A 7,500-nucleotide genomic window follows, 5' to 3' on the forward strand; every position below is an offset into this window, starting at 1 on the left:
CGAAGGACACCTGTAGGCTCGCGGGGCCACGCGGCCATCACACAGCTGGGACGGTCAAGACGCCCTTCCTCGGCAGCGGGAGGGGCGACACCTCGCCTGCGACGGGGAGCGAATCGGAGAAGAGACCGCCCGGCCCGAACACCGGACCCCCGCCGTGGGCTTCCCCATGACAGAGAAGCCCCGGAAGAAAGCCCGGCCGGCCGGGGGCCCTCTCCGACGCGACCCGAAAAGCCTCATCGATCGGGGCGGACGCGGCTGCACGAGGGCAGAGGAGGCAGCGGAGCGCAGAGGCAAAGCCCCAGCAGCCGCGGAACCGCCCGGCCGAAAGCGTGCAACGCACACCACGGCCCCACGGCAGCCCACCAAGGCGCACGCCCCACCGGCCGGCGCCGCCACGGGTGCGGCTGGGCCGAGAGCGGACGGGCTTGGGGGCTCCGCGCGCGTGCGAGCGGGGACACGCGTCCCCGGACCGATCCGCTCGCGGATCGGTCCCGGCACAGGGTAGACCGGGGGGGTGCCGCCACCCGCCCGCGGACAACGGCTCTCCTGGCCGGACGACGGAAGGACGGGACCGCCGGGCCGGGGTGGGGATGGCCTTCACCCTTTTCTGCCCAGGGAACCCGTCCGAGCGTTCGAGAAAGGTGCCACCGGCTTTCGCCCGCCCCGCGGCTGGCGCGCTCTCTCTCTCTCTCTCTCTCTCTCGGCCTCTCTTTCTCTCCCCTTCGGAAAAGCCGGGGTACGGCACCGATCAACGGAAAAAAAAAAAAAAAAAAAAAAGGCACATGGCGTGCGCGGCCCACAAGGACCCGTGCTAACCACGGGCGCCGGGGGCCCGGGGGGGGGCGAGGCGCGCGCCGCCTTCTCGCTGCCCCCCCCCCTTCGAAACCCACCGGCATCGCTCGGCTCGGGGCTCGCTCGGCCCCCCGGCTCCACACAACCTCGGCTTTCGTGGGCCCGCACGCTTCTCGGTGCCGCGGCTTAGGGCCGCGAGAGGAAAAGGCCATCGGAGGCCGGGCGGGCGGGGCCCCCCACAGCACCCGCACACGCCCTTGAAAAAATAGCAACGGACCGCCCGGGGCAGAAGCGGGCTCGGTCGCCACGACCGAGGAAGGGCGAGGCGCCGCCGCCTCGCCCGCGACCTTCCGGGGGTTGCTCTCTGCCGGGGGCTTCGGTCCGTGCTAGGGCGGGCCGGCCACCGCGGCCGGCCCCTCTCTGCCCGCGAAAAAAACAGCCCGCCCGCAAGGCGGGTCCCCGGCTTAAGGCCGAGGAAGGGGGTGACTTCAACAGCACGCGCCGGTGGGACGGGGTGCCGCCACCCCGGCTCCACGGCTCATCGGGCGACCGCCGTCACCGAGCCCCTCCGGCCACGCGGCGAATGCCGAGGCCAGGCCGCGCGCCCCACCGCTGCCCTTCCGACACGGACACGCTGGCAAACAGGTCGGGAGCGGGGGAACCGGGCGCCGCCACCGCGGCGGGCTGGCCGGGCCTTGCTCGGGGAGGAGGCTCTCGGGCGAGGGCCGGGGAAAAAAAAAGCCCGGCCGCGTCGACCCCCGGCTGCCGGCCACTGCCACCGGACCGGCTGCCGGAAAAATGCCTGCCGGAGCGGGCCCCGGCTTAAGGCCAGGCGGAAAAGGGACGAGGCGCCGCCGCCTCACCTGCCACCGATCGTCCCAGGGGGGCCGCCCCCCCTTCAACCGGGCCGGCACGGCAGCCGACCGGAGCGGAGCAACACACACGCGGGGCTTCTCACCGCCTCGCTGCGGCCAGCGAGCGGCTTCTCGACACGGTCTTTCGGGCCGTCTCTCTCGGCTCTCGGCTCTCTCTCTGGTGGCCCTTCACACTGCCCATTCTCTTCTCTCTGGCTTCTCGGGCAGCTCTCCCCCCGAAAGAGCGCCCTGGGCAGGACGGGAACCGGGACCAAGCCACGCGGCTCACCCGGCCTAGGCGGCACTCGCTCTGCCCCGACGACCGCGCGGCGCGGCCGCCCTATCCTCCGCCTTGCGACGCAGGCACCCTGGAAACCTGCGGGGACGCGGCCCGTCACCTCGCTCCCAATATACGGAAAGATAAGTCCAAGGCCGCCGACGCCTCCAAGGAGACGAGTGGAAGTCGACCGGGAGGGTGCGCCAGCGCAGGCCGACCGCTACGTCGACATAGCCGGAGGCAGCCTGGAACAGCGACCCCTTGGTGAACTTCCGCAGGCGGCCGCGACACCAGGTCTACCCGGGCGGACGGAGACCAGGTCTACCCCGGCTCCGGGATACCAGGTCTACCCCGGCCGCCGGGTACAAGGTCTACCCCGTCTCCGGGATACCAGGTCTACCCCGGCCGCCGGGTACAAGGTCTACCCCGTCTCCTGGATACCAGGTCTACCCCGGCCGCCGGGTACAAGGTCTACCCCGGCTCCTGGATACCAGGTCTACCCCGGCCGCCGGGTACAAGGTCTACCCCGTCTCCGGGATACCAGGTCTACCCCGGCCGCCGGGTACAAGGTCTACCCCGTCTCCTGGATACCAGGTCTACCCCGGCCGCCGGGTACAAGGTCTACCCCGGCTCCTGGATACCAGGTCTACCCCGGCCGCCGGGTACAAGGTCTACCCCGTCTCCGGGATACCAGGTCTACCCCGGCCGCCGGGTACAAGGTCTACCCCGGCTCCGGGATACCAGGTCTACCCCGGCCGCCGGGTACAAGGTCTACCCCGGCTCCGGGATACCAGGTCTACCCCGGCCGCCGGGTACAAGGTCTACCCCGTCTCCGGGATACCAGGTCTACCACGGCCGCCGGGTACAAGGTCTACCCCGTCTCCTGGATACCAGGTCTACCCCGGCCGCCGGGTACAAGGTCTACCCCGTCTCCGGGATACCAGGTCTACCCCGGCCGCCGGGTACAAGGTCTACCCCGGCCGCCGGGTACAAGGTCTACCCCGGCTCCGGGATACCAGGTCTACCCCGGCCGCCGGGTACAAGGTCTACCCCGTCTCCTGGATACCAGGTCTACCCCGGCCGCCGGGTACAAGGTCTACCCCGTCTCCGGGGTACCAGGTCTACCCCGGCCGCCGGGTACAAGGTCTACCCCGTCTCCTGGATACCAGGTCTACCCCGGCCGCCGGGTACAAGGTCTACCCCGTCTCCGGGGTACCAGGTCTACCCCGGCCGCCGGGTACAAGGTCTACCCCGTCTCCGGGATACCAGGTCTACCCCGGCCGCCGGGTACAAGGTCTACCCCGTCTCCGGGATACCAGGTCTACCCCGGCCGCCGGGTACAAGGTCTACCCCGTCTCCGGGATACCAGGTCTACCCCGGCCGCCGGGTACAAGGTCTACCCCGGCTCCGGGATACCAGGTCTACCCCGGCCGCCGGGTACAAGGTCTACCCCGGCTCCGGGATACCAGGTCTACCCCGGCCGCCGGGTACAAGGTCTACCCCGGCTCCGGGATACCAGGTCTACCCCGGCCGCCGGGTACAAGGTCTACCCCGTCTCCTGGATACCAGGTCTACCCCGGCCGCCGGGTACAAGGTCTACCCCGTCTCCTGGATACCAGGTCTACCCCGGCCGCCGGGTACAAGGTCTACCCCGGCTCCTGGATACCAGGTCTACCCCGGCCGCCGGGTACAAGGTCTACCCCGTCTCCGGGATACCAGGTCTACCCCGGCCGCCGGGTACAAGGTCTACCCCGTCTCCGGGATACCAGGTCTACCCCGGCCGCCGGGTACAAGGTCTACCCCGTCTCCGGGATACCAGGTCTACCCCGGCCGCCGGGTACAAGGTCTACCCCGGCTCCTGGATACCAGGTCTACCCCGGCCGCCGGGTACAAGGTCTACCCCGTCTCCTGGATACCAGGTCTACCCCGGCCGCCGGGTACAAGGTCTACCCCGGCTCCTGGATACCAGGTCTACCCCGGCCGCCGGGTACAAGGTCTACCCCGGCTCCTGGATACCAGGTCTACCCCGGCCGCCGGGTACAAGGTCTACCCCGGCTCCTGGATACCAGGTCTACCCCGGCCGCCGGGTACAAGGTCTACCCCGGCTCCGGGATACCAGGTCTACCCCGGCCGCCGGGTACAAGGTCTACCCCGTCTCCGGGATACCAGGTCTACCCCGGCCGCCGGGTACAAGGTCTACCCCGGCTCCTGGATACCAGGTCTACCCCGGCCGCCGGGTACAAGGTCTACCCCGGCTCCTGGATACCAGGTCTACCCCGGCCGCCGGGTACAAGGTCTACCCCGTCTCCGGGATACCAGGTCTACCCCGGCCGCCGGGTACAAGGTCTACCCCGTCTCCGGGATACCAGGTCTACCCCGGCCGCCGGGTACAAGGTCTACCCCGGCTCCGGGATACCAGGTCTACCCCGGCCGCCGGGTACAAGGTCTACCCCGGCTCCTGGATACCAGGTCTACCCCGGCCGCCGGGTACAAGGTCTACCCCGTCTCCGGGATACCAGGTCTACCCCGGCCGCCGGGTACAAGGTCTACCCCGTCTCCTGGATACCAGGTCTACCCCGGCCGCCGGGTACAAGGTCTACCCCGGCTCCGGGATACCAGGTCTACCCCGGCCGCCGGGTACAAGGTCTACCCCGTCTCCGGGATACCAGGTCTACCCCGGCCGCCGGGTACAAGGTATACCCCGTCTCCTGGATACCAGGTCTACCCCGGCCGCCGGGTACAAGGTCTACCCCGGCTCCTGGATACCAGGTCTACCCCGGCCGCCGGGTACAAGGTCTACCCCGTCTCCGGGATACCAGGTCTACCCCGGCCGCCGGGTACAAGGTCTACCCCGGCTCCGGGATACCAGGTCTACCCCGGCCGCCGGGTACAAGGTCTACCCCGTCTCCTGGATACCAGGTCTACCCCGGCCGCCGGGTACAAGGTCTACCCCGGCTCCTGGATACCAGGTCTACCCCGGCCGCCGGGTACAAGGTCTACCCCGTCTCCTGGATACCAGGTCTACCCCGGCCGCCGGGTACAAGGTCTACCCCGGCTCCTGGATACCAGGTCTACCCCGGCCGCCGGGTACAAGGTCTACCCGGTCTCCGGGATACCAGGTCTACCCCGGCCGCCGGGTACAAGGTCTACCCCGTCTCCGGGATACCAGGTCTACCCCGGCCGCCGGGTACAAGGTCTACCCCGTCTCCGGGATACCAGGTCTACCCCGGCCGCCGGGTACAAGGTCTACCCCGTCTACGGGATACCAGGTCTACCCCGGCCGCCGGGTACAAGGTCTACCCCGTCTCCGGGATACCAGGTCTACCCCGGCCGCCGGGTACAAGGTCTACCCCGTCTCCTGGATACCAGGTCTACCCCGGCCGCCGGGTACAAGGTCTACCCCGGCTCCTGGATACCAGGTCTACCCCGGCCGCCGGGTACAAGGTCTACCCCGGCTCCTGGATACCAGGTCTACCCCGGCCGCCGGGTACAAGGTCTACCCCGGCTCCTGGATACCAGGTCTACCCCGGCCGCCGGGTACAAGGTCTAGCCCGGCTCCGGGATACCAGGTCTACCCCGGCCGCCGGGTACAAGGTATACCACGTCTCCTGGATACCAGGTCTACCCCGGCCGCCGGGTACAAGGTCTACCCCGGCTCCTGGATACCAGGTCTACCCCGGCCGCCGGGTACAAGGTCTACCCCGGCTCCGGGATACCAGGTCTACCCCGGCCGCCGGGTACAAGGTATACCACGTCTCCTGGATACCAGGTCTACCCCGGCCGCCGGGTACAAGGTCTACCCCGGCTCCTGGATACCAGGTCTACCCCGGCCGCCGGGTACAAGGTATACCCCGTCTCCTGGATACCAGGTCTACCCCGGCCGCCGGGTACAAGGTCTACCCCGGCTCCTGGATACCAGGTCTACCCCGGCCGCCGGGTACAAGGTCTACCCCGGCTCCTGGATACCAGGTCTACCCCGGCCGCCGGGTACAAGGTCTACCCCGGCTCCTGGATACCAGGTCTACCCCGGCCGCCGGGTACAAGGTCTACCCCGTCTCCGGGATACCAGGTCTACCCCGGCCGCCGGGTACAAGGTCTACCCCGGCTCCTGGATACCAGGTCTACCCCGGCCGCCGGGTACAAGGTTTACCCCGGCTCCGGGATACCAGGTGTAGCCCGGGGGGCCGGACAACGGGTCTACCCCGGCGCCCGGAGGAAAAGTCTATTCCGGGGCCATGGCAAGAGGTATTTCCCCATACCCGGGTAGTAGAGCGTTTCTCAATGGCCGGCTTTACCTTTTTTTGCCTGGTGGGGGTGGGGGGGGCGGGCGCGAGGGGGGGGGCTCGGTGTGGGTTTTTGTGGGGGGTGGGGGAATGTGCGTTGCGGGACTTTTGGTTCGAGTTTTCTGGGTTTGTTTTAGGAGTTACGGGGTTATCCCTTTGTTTTTTGTGGCTTGGTTCCCCTTGGTCTGGTTTGGGGTTCGGGTTTCATTTCCCGCGCTTCCCCTTTCCTCCCTTCTCGAAGAGAACGACTCTTCTGTTCCCTCGGCGCAAGAAACTGATCCGGAAAAGGAATTTTCTTGGCGAACTTTATTTCTTTCCCTCTGGTACCCAGAGCGATCCCAGACCAAGCTGACAGGCAGCCTGCGTCAGCCTGCCGTCGAAGCAGCGTCAGCAGCCCCCTCCGCCCGGGGTGCCGCGCAGCCCTACCCGGCCGAACGGAATTTCAGTGGGGCCAGCGCGCAAGGGAAGCGAGGGAGGGAGGGAGGGACGGGGGGGCGAGGGGGGGAAGGGAGGGAGAGAGAGACAGAGAGAGAGGGGCACGGTGACACACACGCCGGCTCCACACACTCGCAATCCGACGCCGCCCCCTCAGAGCCCGCCCATCGACGGTTGGGGGCGCCCCGCCTGAAGACTTTCCCCGCCTCCGCCCATCGACGGTTGGGGGCGCCCCGCCCTGCCCCATCAGACTCCCCGGCGCCGCTCGCAGACTACTTTCCCCACCCCCGTCGCCGTCCCCCGCCCGCTCTCTCCTCGGCCGGTTCGCACACCCGCAGCGGCGGGAGGGCCAGGAGCGGGCCGACACCGAGGAAGGCGGGTCCTTCGGCCAGCAGGGCCGGGGCCCGCGGCAGAGGCGGCCCCTTTGCCGAGAAGCCTTCTCTTCGGCTCTCGCCCAGCCTTCTGCTTTGACGGCCTTCTTTCCTTGACGCTCCAGCCCGGCCTGGCCCCGTCCGAGCCCGGGGCAGGACGGCAGCGGGGTGGGGGGGAGGGGGGTCGAGCGGCTGAAGGCAGTGAGGGATCCGGAGACGGAGGCAGGAGCCGGGCCGCTGTCGCTTTGGGCACGGAGGAGGCGGGAGCGCTGCCGGCTCCCAACGGCCGGCTCCTTCCCTCTCTAGACCGGCGCCGGGCGGCCGGAGGGTGGGTCGTGCGCGGGACAGCAGGTCCGCCCGGGACACCAGGGCGACAGGTCTGCCGCAGCAGCCGGGCGGCCGGAGGCCGGGCCCGGAGTAGGACGACAGGTCTACCCCGGCTCCCGGAAGACCAGGTCTACCCCGAGGCTTCCGTGCACCAGGTCTAC

This window comes from Lonchura striata, chromosome 33, assembly GCF_050655825.1.
Source record: "Lonchura striata isolate lonStrDom1 chromosome 33, ASM5065582v1, whole genome shotgun sequence".
NCBI classification, from domain to species: domain Eukaryota; kingdom Metazoa; phylum Chordata; class Aves; order Passeriformes; family Estrildidae; genus Lonchura; species Lonchura striata.